This window comes from Eptatretus burgeri, chromosome 1, assembly GCF_056783735.1.
Source record: "Eptatretus burgeri isolate ZD-2024b chromosome 1, Ebu_testis_v1, whole genome shotgun sequence".
In the NCBI taxonomy this organism is placed as follows: domain Eukaryota; kingdom Metazoa; phylum Chordata; class Myxini; order Myxiniformes; family Myxinidae; genus Eptatretus; species Eptatretus burgeri.
In genome coordinates this window covers 26,728,594-26,746,770 of record NC_140961.1, presented here as the reverse complement: position 1 = coordinate 26,746,770, position 18,177 = coordinate 26,728,594, and the positions used below count along the sequence as shown (strand labels likewise).

Genomic DNA, 18,177 nt, shown 5'->3' with positions numbered 1-18,177 from the left:
GGACGTGTGTGACCCGGAAGTTCGATATTATTCGCAGTTACGATTATTCGCAATTTATTTTTAAAACCCAATTATTCAATTAGCGCCAACGTATTTTACCTTTTAGCAATGTAGTGGCAAGGAAAAACAAAAAGAGAAGTGAAGAGAGAGAAAAAATTTACTTCCTGGTTTGGAGCATACCAGCACTGATGTTACCGAAATTTATACACCGTCTTATATGAAAACGATCATAACTTGTGCCATTGTGTTTATCTATAAATGCGCATAAGAAATCGAGAAATTATTAGAATACATGAAGTCATCACTCTCCGGAAGCCCGTACGTTGTAACCTGTAATGGGGAACGTGGCTGTGCTTCCTTTCCCCATCGGCCACGCCCACGCAACAACGTGTCTTCCCATTGGTTTGGTAAATAAATGGCCATAACTTGGGAAGCATTTTTCCGATTAATATCAAACCTTGAAAAAGCACATCCTCAGGTCCCCAGCAATATACCTGGCAAGTTTCAATTAGATCGGCCCAGAGGTTGTCGAGAAACAGCGGTCACACACACACACAACACACACACACACACACACACACACACACACACACACACACACACACACACACACACACACACACACAGATTGCTGGAATTATAGATTGATGAGTGAAAGACAGAAACATCAGGAATTTGATTGTGATAAACAGTATCCATTGCCAGCGGAAGTTACGAATGAGATAATGGGAATGAAAATATTTTCTTTATTTGTTCAATTGACGAATATTGAATGAAAATAAACATTTAAATGCCAATTTATAGAATTAACAACCTGCGTACAATCTCATTCGAGTTGTTTTATCTGTGTTGCCCAGAGGAATTCAATGAAATATGTATTTACAGTTCCAAAAGAAAATCTCCACCCCCTTTCAAAATTTACACCTTTTGTTGCCTTATTGCCTGAAATTGAATTGCATTAAATCAGACTTTTTCCACCTTTATTTACACAGTGTATCCCACAACTTCCAAGGAAAAAACAGAATTCTACAAATTTCAGAATATTAATTAAAAATACAAAACGAGATTATCTGGCTTGGATCAGTGACCACCCACCCCCCTTTTAATAGCAACTGTAAAGAAAAGAAAGAGCAATCAGCATTTGCAGACCCTCACCGGACTTGTTTTGTGTGATGTTTATCGACTGGCGTGTGATTTAATTAATAAGAGATTATTAGAACTGCCACTTTATAACTGCTGGCAGTGGTGACTGGGTAAGAAGACGTCACGCTTTGATTGGACACCTGACCCTAACCCATTGCGCTCCTCCTCCACCCTCAAATCCATCCTGGCACAGTCAAGTGAACCTTATTCAAAAAATAAAAATGAAAAAACAAAAAGAACCAATTTCAAATATTTAAATAATTCTGGGTGCCAGACCATGCACCCAATCAGGATGAAATTTAAAATGTGTATTATTCCCAATCACAACTCGATCATAAATGTGACGTTTCATGTCGATTGGTGAAGCAGTTCCAGAGAAAACAATATTAAATATTTTTCTTCAATCCAATATGGCTGCCAAACCATTTCCCCCATCAATATTCTTCAACAAATTTGTAACCCACATCTTGCGGAACATGTGTGTCAAGTTTCCCCTCGATCTGTCCAGCCTTTGTGGGGAAGAAGATATTGAAAGGTTTTAGGGTAAATCCAATATGTCTGCGAAACCTTGTGACCAATGATGTCAAATGTGTGAACCTTTTGTTCCTCATGGATAGGCGGTCAGATATGTCCAGTTTCACCTCGAACTGTTCAGCCACTTCAGAGAAGATTTTTGAATGTTGTTTAAAAAATAATTTTAAAATGGCTGACAAATCACGTGACCAATCAATTTCATTCTCGTTTTTTTCTGTTACGAAGTCATCAAATTTTTTCTCTGGACCATTTTATCCCTCGATGACCGTCAAAAAATTTTCTACTGATCAGATGTAGCATTCTACATCTGCAATTATGATGTCATTACGAAGGCACCAATGACATCATAAAAATCATATTTATTTCCCCATGAGGAGAATTTGCCATGTGCCAAGTTTCAATTTTTATCCTTCGTGTGGTTTTCAAGGTCCGAAGGTCAAAAATATTTCTGTTTTTCCACATTGCTGCAGCACCACGTAACCAATGACATCATAATTACAATAAAACATTCTACATCAGCATTCGCTCCTTTCGTGAAAATTTCAATTCAATCCGACAAGCGCTTGTGGAGAAAAACCCTAAACTTCTGTGTGGACAAACAAACAAACAGACAGAAAGACAAACAAACGGACCCAAACACAACACCTTCACCTTCGGCGAGGTTAAAAATCACTCCTTGAGTGACTTGGCTGAACATAATGGCACTCGGTGGAGCGCATACCTCCTCCAGGTCAGGTCAGGTATGGGAACATGTGCCAAAGCTGCGTCCATTCTCTGCCGGTACTCCAGGGGCCTCCGTCTGGCCATCCCCCAGGCAGATGACTGGCCCATCCCCATCTCCTTGAGACTCTGATCAACCTGCTGCAACCACGAGGCACGTGGTCAGCCCATTGGCCTCCTCCACTCACGAGATTCCATCGCTGAGAGAATCTGGTGAGCAGGATCAGTGTCAGGAAAATGAGCCACATGTCCAGACAGCCGCAACCTGCACAAGGCAGGTTGGCAAAATTAACATGACTTCAGTGTTGCCAGATACAAGCCACGTTGGCAAAAAAACATCACTGAAGTGTTGCCAGATACAAGCCAGGTTGGCAAAAAAACATTATTTAGGTGTTGTCAGATACAAGGCAGGTTGTCAAAAAACATTACTTAGGTGTTGCCAGTTACGAGGCCGGTTGGCAAAAAAAACATTACTGAAGTGTTGCCAGATACAAGCCAGGTTGGCAAAAAAACATCACTTAGGTGTTGCCAGATACAAGGCATGTTGGCAAAAAAACATCACTTCAGTGTTGCCAGATACAAGGCAGGTTGGCAAAAAAACGTTACTTCAGTGTTGCCAGATACAAGGCAGGTTGGCAAAAAACTTCACTGAAGTGTTGCCAGATACAAGGCAGGTTGGCAAAAAACTTCACTGAAGTGTTGCAAGATACAAGGCAGGTTGGCAAAAAAAACATTACTTCAGTGTTGCCAGATTCAAGTCTTCTTCTTCTCCTTTCGGCTGCTCCCGGTCGGGGTCGCCACAGCAGATCATCCGTATGATCCGCATGGTGATTTGGCACATGTTTTACACCGGATGCCCTTCCTGACACAACCCTGGTCGCCTCTTACGACACAGGGATATGGTACAACTATTTTAAACCGGGTATACACCGGCCCAGTACACTGGTACTCATTTCGCCGACCTCGGAAGGATGACAGGCTGAGTAAACCCCCTGGTGTATTAATTCAGTGGCCCAACGGGGCTTGAACTCAGGACCTTTTGGATCCCAAGCCGCTGCCCTAACCACTGCGCCAACACACCAGGCTAGTGTTGCCAGATTCAAGTCAGGTTGGCAAAAAACATGACTTACGTGTTACCAGGTACAAGGCAGGTTGGCAAAAAATGTATTAAAATTTTTGAATTTATGAAAGTAGGTTAATTATCACAAAGTAATAAGCACGATGAGCCGTTCGAAAATTCTGCGAAATCAGATTAATCAAAAGAATTAATGACCTGGACCTGATATAATACATAACTGTGACTTTTGATGTCTGTTGCTGTTTTTGGGAAACACAACTATTTTCTGTTTGAGTCAAAGTTGTGGAAATAATTTTAAATGCATTGATATGCTAATTAGGACCCTCCATTATGGAAATTTTCATTTTCATAAATATCTCAACATCTGGTCCATGGAAATTTGTAAATGAGGAATCTACACATATGTTTGGAGGGTCAAGGATTTAAGTGAACATATTTCCTTTGTTGTCAGAGATGCAGAATAATGTTTCAGGTCAGGTCAGGTACGGGAGCATGTGCCAGAACAGCACGTCGCTGCGTCCAATTTCCGCCGGTACTCCAGGGGCCTCCGTCTGGCCATCCCCCAGGCAGATGCCAGGCCCATCCCCATCTCCTTGAGATGATGGTCAACCTGTTGCAACCATGAGGCACGTGGTCGACCCACTGGCCTCCTCCACTCATGAGACTCCCTCGCTGAGAGAATCTGGTGAGCAGGATCAGAGTCAGGAAAACGAGCCACATGTCCATACAGCCGCAACTGACGCTCACGGACTATGCAGGTAACAAATCTCATCCGAGTCTCTCTCAGCAACCGCTCGTTGGACACAAAATCCGACCAGCGATAGCCAAGGATTCTCCGAAGAGAACTGGTACCAAAGGAATTAAGTCTCCGTCTCAGATCCTTGGTCAGAGTCCAAGTCTCGCACCCATAGAGCAAGACTGGAAGTACCAAGGACCTGAAGACTCGGATTTCGTCCTCCCGCACAGGTACCGGCAGCGCCACACCCCATGATCCAGTGAATCCATGACTCCCCAGGCCCGACCCAGACGTCTATTAACCTCTGACTCGCAGCCAGCAGAGACATGAATATCACTGCCAAGGTAAGTGAATCTCTCCACGACCTCAACATCCTCACCACAAACAGACACAAACAGGACAGCAGCATCCAAGATGTCACCGAAAGCCTGGATCTTAGTTTTGACCCAAGAAACCCGTAATCCCAACGGCTCCGACTCCTCATTCAGCACCTCGAGGGCCCCCAAGAGGATGTCTAAAGTCTCCGCAAAGATGACTGCATCATCTGCAAAGTCAAGGTCCGAGATCTTGACATTCGCAAATGACGCACCGCAACTTGATCTCTCCGACATCCTCCCTAGAATCCAGTCCATACAAGTGCTGAAAAGTGTGGGGGCAAGTACACATCCCTGACGAACTCCAGTAACAACTGGAAATAAGTCAGAGATGGTACCACCACACTTCACAGCACTCTCAGTACCAGAGTATAGTTCAGACATCAGATCGATCAGTTTTGGTGGCACCCCACGAAGACCAAGAATCCTCCAGAGGACATCCCGATTCACTGAATCGAACGCTTTACAGAGATCAACATAGGCTGCAAGCAGCCCCTGCCGAAACTCTCGTCTGCGTTCGGTGAGGACACGAAGTGCAAGGATGCGGTCAATCGTTGACCTCTTTGGTGTAAAGCCTGACTGCTCTGGACGCTGGTGCTCAAGCAGATGGTGGCGAACCCTATCAAGAATTATCCGAGCAAAGACCTTGCCCAGCACTGAGAGCAGCGTCACCCCTCGGTAGTTGTTGCAGTCTTGGCGATCACCCTTCCCTTTCCAGAGAGGGACAACAAGGCCCCTCTTCCAGTCAGTTGGGATGATGCCTGTGTTCCAGGCAGAGCACAAAACTGCATGCAACGACACGAGTGCAGCATTTCCACCAGCCTTGAGAAGTTCGGCATGGATGCCACAGATCCCTGGAGCTTTGCCCCGTTTCAACTGGTTCACCGCAGCCCGTGTTTCCACAAGCGTAGGTGGACCACAGTTGATTCGAGGGTCAGCAACAGGGATTGTAACACCCTTGACGTCCAACTCGACATTTGGGAGATCAGCCTGGTACAACCGCTCAAAGTAACCGGCCCAGCGGGCCTTCACTTCAGACTCCTCTGTCAAGAGCCTACCACTCTCTGCTCGAACTGCAGTGCTCCGAGGGATGGGCTTGGATGAACGTAATGCGCGAATTCCCCTGTAAGCGGGACGAGAATCACCTGTCCACAGGTGATGCTCTACCCCCTCACAGATTCCTCGCACATAGGCCTCCTTGTCCACCCTCAGTGCACGTACAGTTTTACGCCTCAGCTCCCTGAACAGCTCAGCTCTGCCATTCAGCCTGGCCCTGCGACTCTGGTCAATGGTATCCAGTGTCCCTTGAGAGACAAAATTCTTCTTTGCCCTGCGGTGAGCTCCAAGGCATCCACCGGCAACATCAAGGACGGTAGTCTTGAAGGCGCTCCAGAACTCTTCAGGACCCCCCAAAGCACCCAGACCCCCCAAGTGTCCACTCAGCCTGTTCACAAACTCCTCAGCTACTCTCTCATCCCTGAGCTTGGCAACATCCAGCCTCGGCTGGGATGGTACCATTCTCCAGGATTTAAGGTGCAGCTTTAGAGTTGCTACAACAAGCCTGTGGTCAGTATTGAGGAACTGAGCACTCCGGTAGACCCTGCAGTTCTGGATCATCCTCCAACGACCGTCAATGAGGACATGGTCAATCTCCTCTGTCACACCGCCAGCGTTGGAATACCAAGTCCAGCGATGAGCTTGTGGGCGCTGAAACCATGAACCAGCCACCCTAAGTTCATGACTTCTTGCAAAGTCAAGGAACTTAGTGCCATTCTGGTTCATAGTTCCTGACCCATGGGGACCAACACACACCTCATAACCATCCCTATCAGTTCCAGTCGATGCATTGAAATCCCCCAAGACTAGAAGTGTATCTCGTCTGGGGCACTGATCAACCACAGACTCGAGTGTGGCGTAGAATGCATCCTTCACGGTGAGCTCACTCGCCTCAGTCGGAGCATAAACAGAGACCAGGGAAATGACACCTAAGGAGTGACGAATCCTTAATCTCATAATACGCTCGTTGACCGGTGTTACCTCAATTATCATTGGGGTCGGCTTATTGGACACAGCTACAGCAACTCCTTGGGTATGGTAACCATCAGAGCGACCAGACCAATAGTAGGTGTAACCACCCACCATTATCTCGCTGCAATCCGGTCTCCGAACCTCAGAGAGAGCTGCAATCCCGATGTCCAAACACTTGAGCTCAGATGATAACAGAGACAGGTGATCATCCTCTCTTAGGGATAGGACATTCCAGGCACCCACCCGAAGGGACCGCCTCAGGTTAACCCAAGGAGACCGCCGTCTGGTGGACGACACTTCAGCACCACTCCGACACACTCTCCCGCAATCTGACCCAGGGATGTTACCCCGTGGTTTCCCTCCTATCAAAGATTGGGGGTCCCGAAGGCTTTGCCCCAATCCCATCATCCGGTGAGCTGCCCTGCGAAGGGAAGCTGCACAGGAGGTACTCCCACGGAGTGGGTTTTCAGATTTTTTTGCGTTTTTGCGTTTTGCGGAATGAAGGGTTTTACGGTGGCCGGAGTGCAAATCCTGCCACCAACCTCCTAATAAGAAGTGACCAAACTGCAGGAGGACGTCCGCAGACACAGTTGGGCACTAGATATGGATGGCCGTTTGTTCACAAGGAGCTCCTCCGCCCTTTGACAGGTTTTTATTTTAATCCTGCTGGGTGTCCATATCCAAACACCCTCCTCACCAGAAAACCTGGTGGGGGAGACGGTTTAGTCGCCGACAACCCGACTATGGAACAGGTTAGTACAGGTTTCCATGGTACCTGTAGCAGGTCACAGATCGAACCTGACCTGACACAAGTGACACCACACACAAATAATGTTTGGATAGCCTAATTACATGCAAAAATGGAAACAGCTGAATAACGCAAAGTGCAAATGAGTGATTTTTATGGGAACATCTTTTTCTGATACTAGGGACATATATGAACACTGTGGTATCAGTGAAAGTTAGTCGTGGGGTGGGGGGGGGGTGCTTGGTAGGTCCCACTGGCCCCCGTCCTGAACCAACTTCCTCATTCAGTTCAATCCCATCCTTTACTTCAAGGCTTCAAGACAGAAGTTCACCACAACCTCATGTGATCCAAACCCAGATCATTTCTTCTCCAACTCTCCCAAAATACACTCCTTCCTTTCCAGGTTATTATTTTTTCTCTCCCTCACCCTCCAGCTTTGTTTTTTTTGTTGTTCAATTTCTCTTTCATTCCCGGTTTTCCCATCCTGTTCTTCCTGTGTTTGAACTTGTATCCAGCTTGTTTCCTCCACCACTGAATGGGGATGGAGGTTATGTTTTCATCTCTGTCCAGTTGTCTGTCTGTCTGTGAGCAGGACATCTCAAAAGATTTGCAATGGATTCGGTGGACAGGATGGGTGTGTGACAAAGACGAGTTGATTTGATTTTGGTGAAATCTGGATCCGGATCTGGATCCTGCATTTTTTAAAGTAATTCTTCACCATCGACAGAGACAGGGCCAAAAACGACAAATAACATGATATCTCAAAAATTTGTGGAAACATTCGGACGATTACTTGATGAACGATCACATTCAGGCCTCCATCAGGATGAAGAACAATTTATAAGGTGACCACAATTTACAAACAAAGAAAACTTGGTGACATCTGGCTCAACACTAAATCTTTATACCTCCGATGGAAATGTTAAACCCCGTCGTCTGGAGATAAAAATCCTTCCGAATGGTTCAGTGTGTTTCCACCAAGAAACTTCATGCAAACCCGTGTAATGTATGGACTGAGAATGTTCTTATACCGTGAAAACCTCTCATTCCATCTCATGTGGATATGTGTACACCATCAAACCCCCCAACTACATCGAACGATGCATCCTACTCAACCCTCAACACAGCAGGGTGCACCTCGCCCCCTCTACACCGCCCTTCTCCACGGGTATCACGAGTTCACATATAATCCTCATCGTGTGTTCTCATCTCTGGAGTAAGGACGTGAAGACAACCGATTTTCTTTTGTGAAATTCCCATTTTTAACCTGAATCGAGAAATTAAACAGGAGTATTGTGATGTATCAGAGTCGTTTATACTGATGTGTGCGAGTTTGGGTGAACCAGGGAGTGGTTACGGGGAGTCACGTGACCCGCCCGTGTTATTTAATTTCTCCAAACTTTCAAACATTCGAACTTGTGTTTTGTTTCATTTGAGTTTGGGTTTTGAGAGTTTATGAAGAACAGGAACTGAACACAAACATGAGGATAAAATAATCCGTGTGTATAAAAAATCCGATTATTCATTGGGACCAGGCTGTTGTTGTGCTCGAAATGACGTCACAATATCGTGCAGCCGTTCATTCGAACGCACAGACGTTCATTGTGACGCACAGACGTTCATCGTGACGCACACACGTTCATCGTGACGCACAGCCGTTCATCGTGACGCACAGCCGTTCATTGTGACGCACTGACGTTCATTGTGACGCACAGCCGTTCATCGTGACGCACAGACGTTCATCGTGAAACATAGCCGTTCATTGTGACGCACTGGCGTTCATCGTGACGCACAGCCGTTCATTGTGACGCACTGACGTTCATTGTGACGCACTGACGTTCATCGTGATGCACAGACGTTCATTGTGACGCACTGACGTTCATCGTGACGCACAGACGTTCATTGTGACGCACAAAGCACATTCCACGACCGACTCGTTCACAGCGACAGAAACAAGTTTTCAAGCTCTCACAATGTTGACGCTGATTTGGAGAATTTGTATTTCCTTCTTCGGACTTTTTTCTTTGGGAATTGTCCAACTGGACCGAGTCCGGGAAATGTCTGTGTCCGCGAATCGGACTCGTCCCGGACGATGGGTTCTCAAGTCAAAACGGGTAAGGGACAACCATGGGGGAGAGCATGGGTAGGGGTTAGTGGGGGTATGTGGGGGATAGTGGGGGTTAGGGGGGGTTAGTGGGGATTAGTGAGGATTAGTGGGGATTAGTGGGGGTTAGTGGGGATTATTAGGGGTTAGTGGAGGTTAGTGGGGTTAGTGGGGGTTAGTGAACGTTAGTGGGGGTTAGTGGAGGTTAGTGGGGATTAGTGGGGGTTAATGGGGGTTATTGGGGGTTAATGGGGGTTAGTGGGGGTTAGTGGGGGTTCATGGAGAGAACAGAATGTGAACAAAATGAACTGCAGCAGAGAATTACATCAAAAATATTTAATTCACAGTTTTACACTTTGTGAACTTTCACCTTTCATTTGTGACTGTTCACCTTTTACCAATGTGACGTCATGGAGATTGATTCTGGTTATGAACGGTGATCAGTAAGTCCATGGCCTCACAAAAACGTGATTGTGAAAACAAACAACTTTTAATATTTTTTTGGTCAATAAGTTTATTTAATTAATTGGATGAAATTGTGTTTCTGATGATTTTGTGAGAAATTATTTTTTGGCAGATCAGAGCAAAATGATCATTGTGAAGTATGTTAAATGTGGATGTTGAGATGTTACCTTCTGTAGATGTGCAGGTAAAGTACCCTCTGTGGATGTGTAGGTAAGTTACCTTCTGGAGTTATGCAGGTAAGTTACCCTCCGGAGATGTGCTGGTTCATCATGTGGACCATACATTGTTTCATTATCAATTCTTGGAGACAGCCTCCACTGCTCATAACACACTCAAGTCAATCATCACGTGTTTGGTTGCACATCATCTCCCAGTTCATCCATACAGTGTCATTGTCCTCATTTTACAGTTCAATTAGTGAACTGATAAACTTCATGGTTTGTTGCTTTTTGACTGTCTCGGTGAAGGATCGGAGAAAGGTAAATAGTACAGGGACCTTTTTGTCGGGCAGGATCCGCAGATGGGATCCCATTTCTTTGAAGGGACCACAAAGAGGATTATAAATGAATGAGGGACCCTTCCTCCATTTGCAATTCTCAAAAACATTGGGTAAACTCACAAGGTCCACGCTGAACCTGACGATGCCCCCTTCGGGTGAACCGAGGAGGTTACTTGGCTTGAGATTCCTTTTCTATCACTGTGATTCCACTGAGGATTTGGTGAATTTACATTTTCAAATCTCCACAGACAGTACAGCTGAGGTTACTAGAGCATCACAAAATCAGACTTTTAACTGTGGAAACTGAAAAGGTCTTTGATATATTAAAATTGTATAAATGTAAAATTCAAATAAACATCTCGTGATCTCATGTCGGGTCACAATCACCCCCCGTAAATCAATGATGTCAGGACTTGGTTATTGCTGAACTCGGTGTCCTGGTTCCGTGAAATGACTCCGTGAATCACAATCGGAAACATAAATCACAAAATTCTCACCGAGGAAGTTTTACAAATTAAATAAATTGTTTCACCAGGCATTCATCACCAGGGATATCCAGGTATCTAAAGGTGTGAGATTATAAAAATTATCATTTGAAGTATCTTCCGATAACTGAACCTGCACCGCCGACTGGTTAAACTTCCAAAAATCCGGGCTGACTGCAAACCTCCACTCTTGTTCCTAACTCGTCCCATCTGAGAACTGTATTTAGGAGGTTATGATTTCCCACTCTTCCCTGCAGGATTTCAAGCCGACAGTGAACCCTTATCTCACGTCCCCCTCCCCATTTTAACCCACCATCTTCATTACCCCCATGAACCCTTCTTAGCCTCACCTGCTTATTTACAGATTGCGGTGTTCCCTTCCCTCCTCTCTCTTCTCTCCTCTTTTCCTGTTTCATTCCTTCCTTGATGTATCCAGGAGTTGCCACGCTGCCCAAATAACAGTCGTACTCTCAATCACCTTGCTCTTCCATGAGCCTCGATCGTGTCGAGTAAAAAAAACGATGTCCAGGACGAGTTTCATGTCAAAGGCAGAAATCACAAACTGTTGAAAGATGGAGTAGGATATTGATTTATAGGGAGTTGAAATGCAGATCAGATATAAAAATGTTATTTTTGGTGTTTAATGGATAAAACCCACTTTTATCCCATTTTATTTATATCCTGACACTGCTGTTCCTGTCCCTGAACTGTATACAGATCATCCGTTCCCACGAGTACCTTCACCTGGGGAATATGAAAGAACAAGCCAGGCAGCTGCAATGGATTGGCCTTACCTGGTTGGGCCTTGTGGTGATCGCAGTCATTGTGTTCATCACCGCGTGGTCTCGTGGCTGGTTCATCAAGAAGAGAAATAAAAAATGCCGCATTTCACGGTAAAGAGCGATGTGTCACATCTTTCGTTTAGGAATCTCTCATTCAGCTTGTCCTCCACCTCATCAAGGTTCTGGTCTTTCTTTGTTTCCTTCCTTTGTCCCAGTTTCTTAAACTGTCCCTCATGCAGCAGGTCATGGGGTTTTGTTAGTGTGTGAGTGTGAGTGTGTGTGTGAGTGTGAGTGTGAGTGTGTGTGTGTGTGTGAGTGTTAGTCTGAGTGTGAGTGTAAGTGTGAGTTTGAGTGTGAGTGTGAGTGTGAGTGTGAGTGTGAGTGTTCAGGTCATAACTTTTACCAATTGAGCTTTTGTCATGAAATCTTCAACAAACGTTGATTATGAGAATATGAACACAAATTAATAAATTATATGAATATATATTCATACACAGTTAATATTTTCGACCTGTTGTTTTCTTTTAGTTTATTTTGAGGACGGAACAAAAGGGATGCGGACGGGCTTTGTGTTTTGGGATGCTTTCTCATTGTCTTTTTGTTTTCTGAAGTCGCCATTCTTCTTGGTCTAGTCTCATTCAGGACATGTTCTCTTTTGTGGAAGTTACAGGATGATGAAAGAACAGCTGCGATACGTGAACATCAAGCTGATCAGCCACCTGGAGCACCAAGAGATGGATTAACAGCAGCACCAGGCAGAGCAAATAAAACTACATCAGCTTCTTGCTGAGCGAGAGCAAGTAAACTCTGAAAAATTTGCAATTATTACCAAAGAAAATCGAGAATTGAAAGAAATTCTCCAAAACCTAAATATAAATCTGCTGCAAGTACAAGAAGCGGCACATCAACAACAACAGCAAAATGAGGAACATAAAATTAAGGAGCAGCAGTTTCACGGGAAGCAAGAGGAAACCAACAAACAATGTGAAAACCTTGCTCGTGCAAACAAAGAACTGAACGAGGAGGTCCAGCACCTGAAGAGCAAGCTGGTACTTCTTGAGGAACAGCAGAAACAGGAAGATCATGAAAATGTCCAGGAGCACAATTTGAACATGGAGGAGAGTCTCCACAACAACTCTCCAGGAGCCTTACGGCACGGTGTGGACACTCCAAGTCATGAAGGTCTCCATTGTGGACCGGTAAATATCACTCATTGTTCATATTCAACGTGTGTGTGTTTGTGTGTGTGTGTGTGTGTTTTTGTGTGTGTGTGTGTGTGTGTGTGTGTGTTTGTGTGTGTGTTTGTGTATGTGTGTGTTTGTGTGTGTGTGTGTGTGTGTGTGTGTGTGTGTGTGTGTGTGTGTGTGTGTGTGTGTGTGTGTGTGTGTGTGTGTGTGTGTGTGTGTGTGTGTGTGTGTGTGTCTGGTTTCATGTTTGGGTAAATTTAAAATCCCTTTCTTGAGCAATGCATGAAGTTCGAAATGAAATCACAACTTTGACAAACACACAAACTCGGATTTCACAACTAAAAATCTCAAGCTTTCTCATCCTCAAAACTTTCAAAACTTTTCTTTGTCACTCAGACCTTGACTTCTGTTGTTTCTCTCCCTCAGGATGTTCTCAAACAGTTTCACACTTTACTAAGCGAAATGACCCAAGATAACTTTTACCATCTTCTTCCAATGACCATGGCTCTCAACATCACGTGCAGACATTTTGAGAGCGTGGTTCAGATGGTCCTCTCTCAAGCTGTTGTCACGCCCAAACATTCAGCTGTCTATGCAAGTTTATGCCAACACCTGAACAAGGTGAGGAGCTTTAAACATTGATGGAGGTCACATATTGGAACATCCTGGGTTTATCGTACACTTTAACTCTTTTTAACATTCTTATAACCTTCTACCCACCATGTCACCACCCTGCTTTGTCTTTCACAGATTGAAGTACCAATGGGGGACACACCTGGAACGTTTGAGCCCTTTCAGCAAATTGTCCTCAAACAGTGTGAGGAGAAGTATTCCAAGAGTCTCGCTGGAATCAGTTGCACATGCGACATCAAGAGCGTTGAAGCCTCCAGTTTGGTGAACTTGGGAAAATGAGTGAAAATTGAAAAATTGTCCAAAATGGGAATTTTGATCTGACTTTACTGACGTTGTCTTTGAACATTTGTTTTTATCCAGGTGAACGAGGATGAACTGAACACCCTCTTGAAATTCAGGAAATGCTCCCTGGGAATCATCCGTTTCATTGGGGAGCTCTATAAGCTGGGTGTGGTCACCACCAACATCATCGTGCATATTCTTCTCGAGTTGTTCAGAGATGGAAGAAACCAATCTGTGGAATACATCTGTTGCCTTCTGAATACCGTTGGAAAGAAACTTACTTCTGACGTGACGGATGTCGTGGTAATATTATACTCTGATCCATGACAGACATGTTCAATTCCAAATGGGATTTTCATTAAGATCCATCACACAGGTTTTCGTGTCGACAAGTTGCAAATTATTTTTGTTCCTCAACAGATGGATGAATATTTCCACCAGATGGAGTCGATTGTGAGAGAAGGAAAGTTGTCGGCTCGCATTCTGTTGATATTGCAACGATTTATATTTCACCGCAAGGTAAATACCTCACTCTACATTTTCTAACCACAATAACCTGCCACAGACATCTGCAGACAGTATATCGTCTATCCATGTCAACCCATGTCTGAAATGTCTTTCCTTAAACAGCGCAACTGGGTTCCATTGAGACAGTGAAGATTGCTGAACACCATCTGATAAACAAGGGACCTGAACAGGTCCATCAGCACGGTGGAAGACGGACATGATTGTGGACTGTATGGTCTCGAAAACCAACACAACCTCGAGACCCGCCACCTCACCTTCACAGGTTGTCTGAACTGCTTCCAAATTCATTCTCAACTCACCTTAATTAATCACCTGAGCGGAGTCGAGTTTCTGTCATCGTGGAAGATCGTTGATCGTGACATTCTTCACTCCACCCGTCAATCTGTGTCTGCATGGAAGATTCAACTCAGAAATGCTCAACATCTCAACCTCCCTCGGTGAAATACTCAAAAGTACAAAAATTCCACAATTCCTTTTTTCACCGACATGTTTAAATCTGTTCTGAAGATGTAAATATCAATTACATGTTTCATATTCGTTTGAATTTTGTTTTTATTTTATGATCTTGGTGATTTACATTTGCTTAAACATTATTTTTCTGGCTATTCTAATGTCAACCTTGTTTGTATCAATTTTCTGTTTGGCTTTACCAAAGATGTTTTATTTTATAAACCAAGCTGTAAGCCATTCCTTATCAACCATTTTGTTGGAGTCCTTGCTTGAGTGTTTAAACCATGTGGCAAGCACTCTACAATACTCACATTGTCACTGAATATATCGATCGACTTGAACAAATGAACCAGAATAGCACTAAGTTCCTTGACTTTGCAAGAAGTCATGGACTTAGGGTGGCTGGTTCATGGTTTCAGCGCCCGCAAGCTCATCGCTGGACTTGGTATTCCAACGCTGGCGGTGTGGCAAAGGAGATTGACCATGTCCTCATTGACGGTCGTTGGAGGATGATCCAGAACTGCAGGGTCTACCGGAGTGCTCAGTTCCTCAATACTGACCACAGGCTTGTTGTAGCAACTCTAAAGCTGCACCTTAAATCCTGGAGAATGGTACCATCCCAGCCTAGGCTGGATGTTGCCAAGCTCAGGGATGAGAGAGTAGCTGAGGAGTTTGCGAACAGGCTGAGTGGACACTTGGGGGGTCTGGGTGCTTTGGGGGTCCTGAAGAGTTGTGGAGCACCTTCAAGACCACCGTCCTTGATGTTGCCGGTGGATGCCTTGGAGTTCACCGCAGGGCAAAGAAGAATTTTGTCTCTCAAGGGACACTGGATACCATTGACCAGAGTCGCAGGGCCAGGCTGAATGGCAGAGCTGAGCTGTTCAGGGAGCTGAGGCGTAAAACTGTACGTGCACTGAGGGTGGACAAGGAGGCCTATGTGCGAGGAATCTGTGAGGGGGTAGAGCATCACCTGTGGACAGGTGATTCTCGTCCCGCTTACAGGGGAATTCGCGCATTACGTTCATCCAAGCCCATCCCTCGGAGCACTGCAGTTCGAGCAGAGAGTGGTAGGCTCTTGACAGAGGAGTCTGAAGTGAAGGCCCGCTGGGCCGGTTACTTTGAGCGGTTGTACCAGGCTGATCCCCCAGCTGTCGAGTTGGACGTCAAGGGTGTTACAATCCCTGTTGCTGACCCTCGAATCAACTGTGGTCCACCATCGCTTGTGGAAACACGGGCTGCGGTGAACCAGTTGAAACGGGGCAAAGCTCCAGGGATCTGTGGCATCCATGCTGAACTTCTCAAGGCTGGTGGAAATGCTGCACTCGCGTCGTTGCATGCAGTTTTGTGCTCTGCCTGGAACACAGGCATCATCCCAACTGACTGGAAGAGGGGCCTTGTTGTCCCTCTCTGGAAAGGGAAGGGTGATCGCCAAGACTGCAACAACTACCGAGGGGTGACGCTGCTCTCAGTGCCGGGCAAGGTCTTTGCTCGGATAATTCTTGATAGGGTTCGCCACCATCTGCTTGAGCACCAGCGTCCAGAGCAGTCAGGCTTTACACCAAAGAGGTCAACGATTGACCGTATCCTTGCTCTTCGTGTCCTCACTGAACGCAGACGAGAGTTTCGGCAGGGGCTGCTTGCAGCCTATGTTGATCTCTGTAAAGCGTTCGATTCAGTGAATCGGGATGTCCTCTGGAGGATTCTTGGTCTTCGTGGGGTGCCACCGAAACTGATCGATCTGATGTCTGAACTCTACTCTGGTACTGAGAGTGCTGTGAAGTGTGGTGGTACCGCCTCTGACTTATTTCCAGTTGTTACTGGAGTTCGTCAGGGATGTGTACTTGCCCCCACACTTTTCAGCACTTGTATGGACTGGATTTTTGGGAGGATGTCGGAGAGATCAAGTTGCGGTGCATCGTTTGGCAATGTCAAGATCTCGGACCTTGATTTTGCAGATGATGCAGTCATCTTTGCGGAGACTTTAGACATCCTCTTGGGGGCCCTCGAGGTGCTGAATGAGGAGTCGGAGCCGTTGGGATTACGGATTTCTTGGGTCAAAACAAAGATCCAGGCTTTCGGTGACATCTTGGATGCTGCTGTCCTGTCTGTGTCTGTTTGTGGTGAGGATGTTGAGGTCGTGGATAGATTCACTTACCTTGGCAGTGATATTCATGTCTCCGCAGGTTGTGAGCCGGAGGTCAATAGACGTCTGGGTCGGGCCTGGGGAGTCGTGGATTCACTGGATCATGGGGTGTGGCGCTGCCGGTACCTGTGCGGGAGGACGAAAGTCCGAGTCTTCAGGTCCTTGGTACTTCCAGTCTTGCTCTATGGGTGCGAGACTTGGACTTTGACCAAGGATCTGAGACGGAGACTTAATTCCTTTGGTACCAGGTCTCTTCGGAGAATCCTTGGCTATCGCTGGTCGGATTTTGTGTCCAACGAGCGGTTGCTGAGAGAGACTCGGATGAGATTTGTTACCTGCATAGTCCGTGAGCGTCAGCTGCGGCTGTATGGACATGTGGCTCATTTTCCTGACGCTGATCCTGCTCACCAGATTCTCTCAGCGAGGGAGTCTCATGAGTGGAGGAGGCCAGTGGGCCGACCACGTGCCTCATGGTTGCAGCAGGTTGACCATCATCTCAAGGAGATGGGGATGGGCCTGGCATCTGCCTGGGGGATGGCCAGACGGAGGCCCCTGGAGTACCGGCGGAAAGTGGACGCAGCGACGCGCTGTTCTGGCACATGCTCCCATACCTGACCTGACCTGATTTGCAAATCCTCTTCAAATTTCAAGACAATCAGAAGAAAATTGAGGATTTTTGCAATTTGGCCCACGTTGACCTTTTGAACACAAAATCGATGGGTTTCTCGTTTACGACCAATTCTACCATTTGGTGAAGATCAGTTTTAAATTCTGATTTGCAGGTGAACGAGATCGGCCAGATGTTCATGATAATAACAAACCATGAAAAGACCGAAACGAGACAGGGCTCTCCATCAAGGTTTTATAAGATGATGTAATTAATACACCTGCTCCCGTTCAAGGTCCAGATCCCGTCTGGTATCTCAGTGGGATACAAAACGTGAACTGTTCAGCCTGGCTGAGGTATGGGCTCCACCAAGTGCCTTTCTCGTATTTTTTCTGGAGTTACTTACGTGACTGAATGACAGAAACATGAGGAATTTGATTCTGATAAACAGGATCCATTGCCAGGGCAAATTACGAATGAGATAATGGAAATTAAAATATTCTTTTTTGTTCAATTGACGAATATTGAATGAAAATAAACATATTTAAATGCCAATTTATGGAATTAAAAGTCTGCATTCGATCTCATTCGAGTTGTTTTATCTGTGTTGCCCAGAGGAATTCAATGAAATATGTATTTACAGTTCCAAAA

At 45.6% G+C, this 18,177-nt stretch overlaps 1 long non-coding RNA gene across 1 annotated transcript; it reads left to right on the top strand.

Annotated features, from left to right (window-relative positions):
- Positions 1-13,891: 13,891 nt before the first annotated feature.
- On the top strand, positions 13,892-14,923 carry LOC147034074 (uncharacterized). Its single transcript, XR_015059392.1, has 3 exons — positions 13,892-14,101; positions 14,219-14,317; positions 14,429-14,923. It is a non-coding gene; the product is annotated as an uncharacterized LOC147034074 (long non-coding RNA).
- The last annotated feature ends 3,254 nt before the right edge of the window (positions 14,924-18,177 follow it).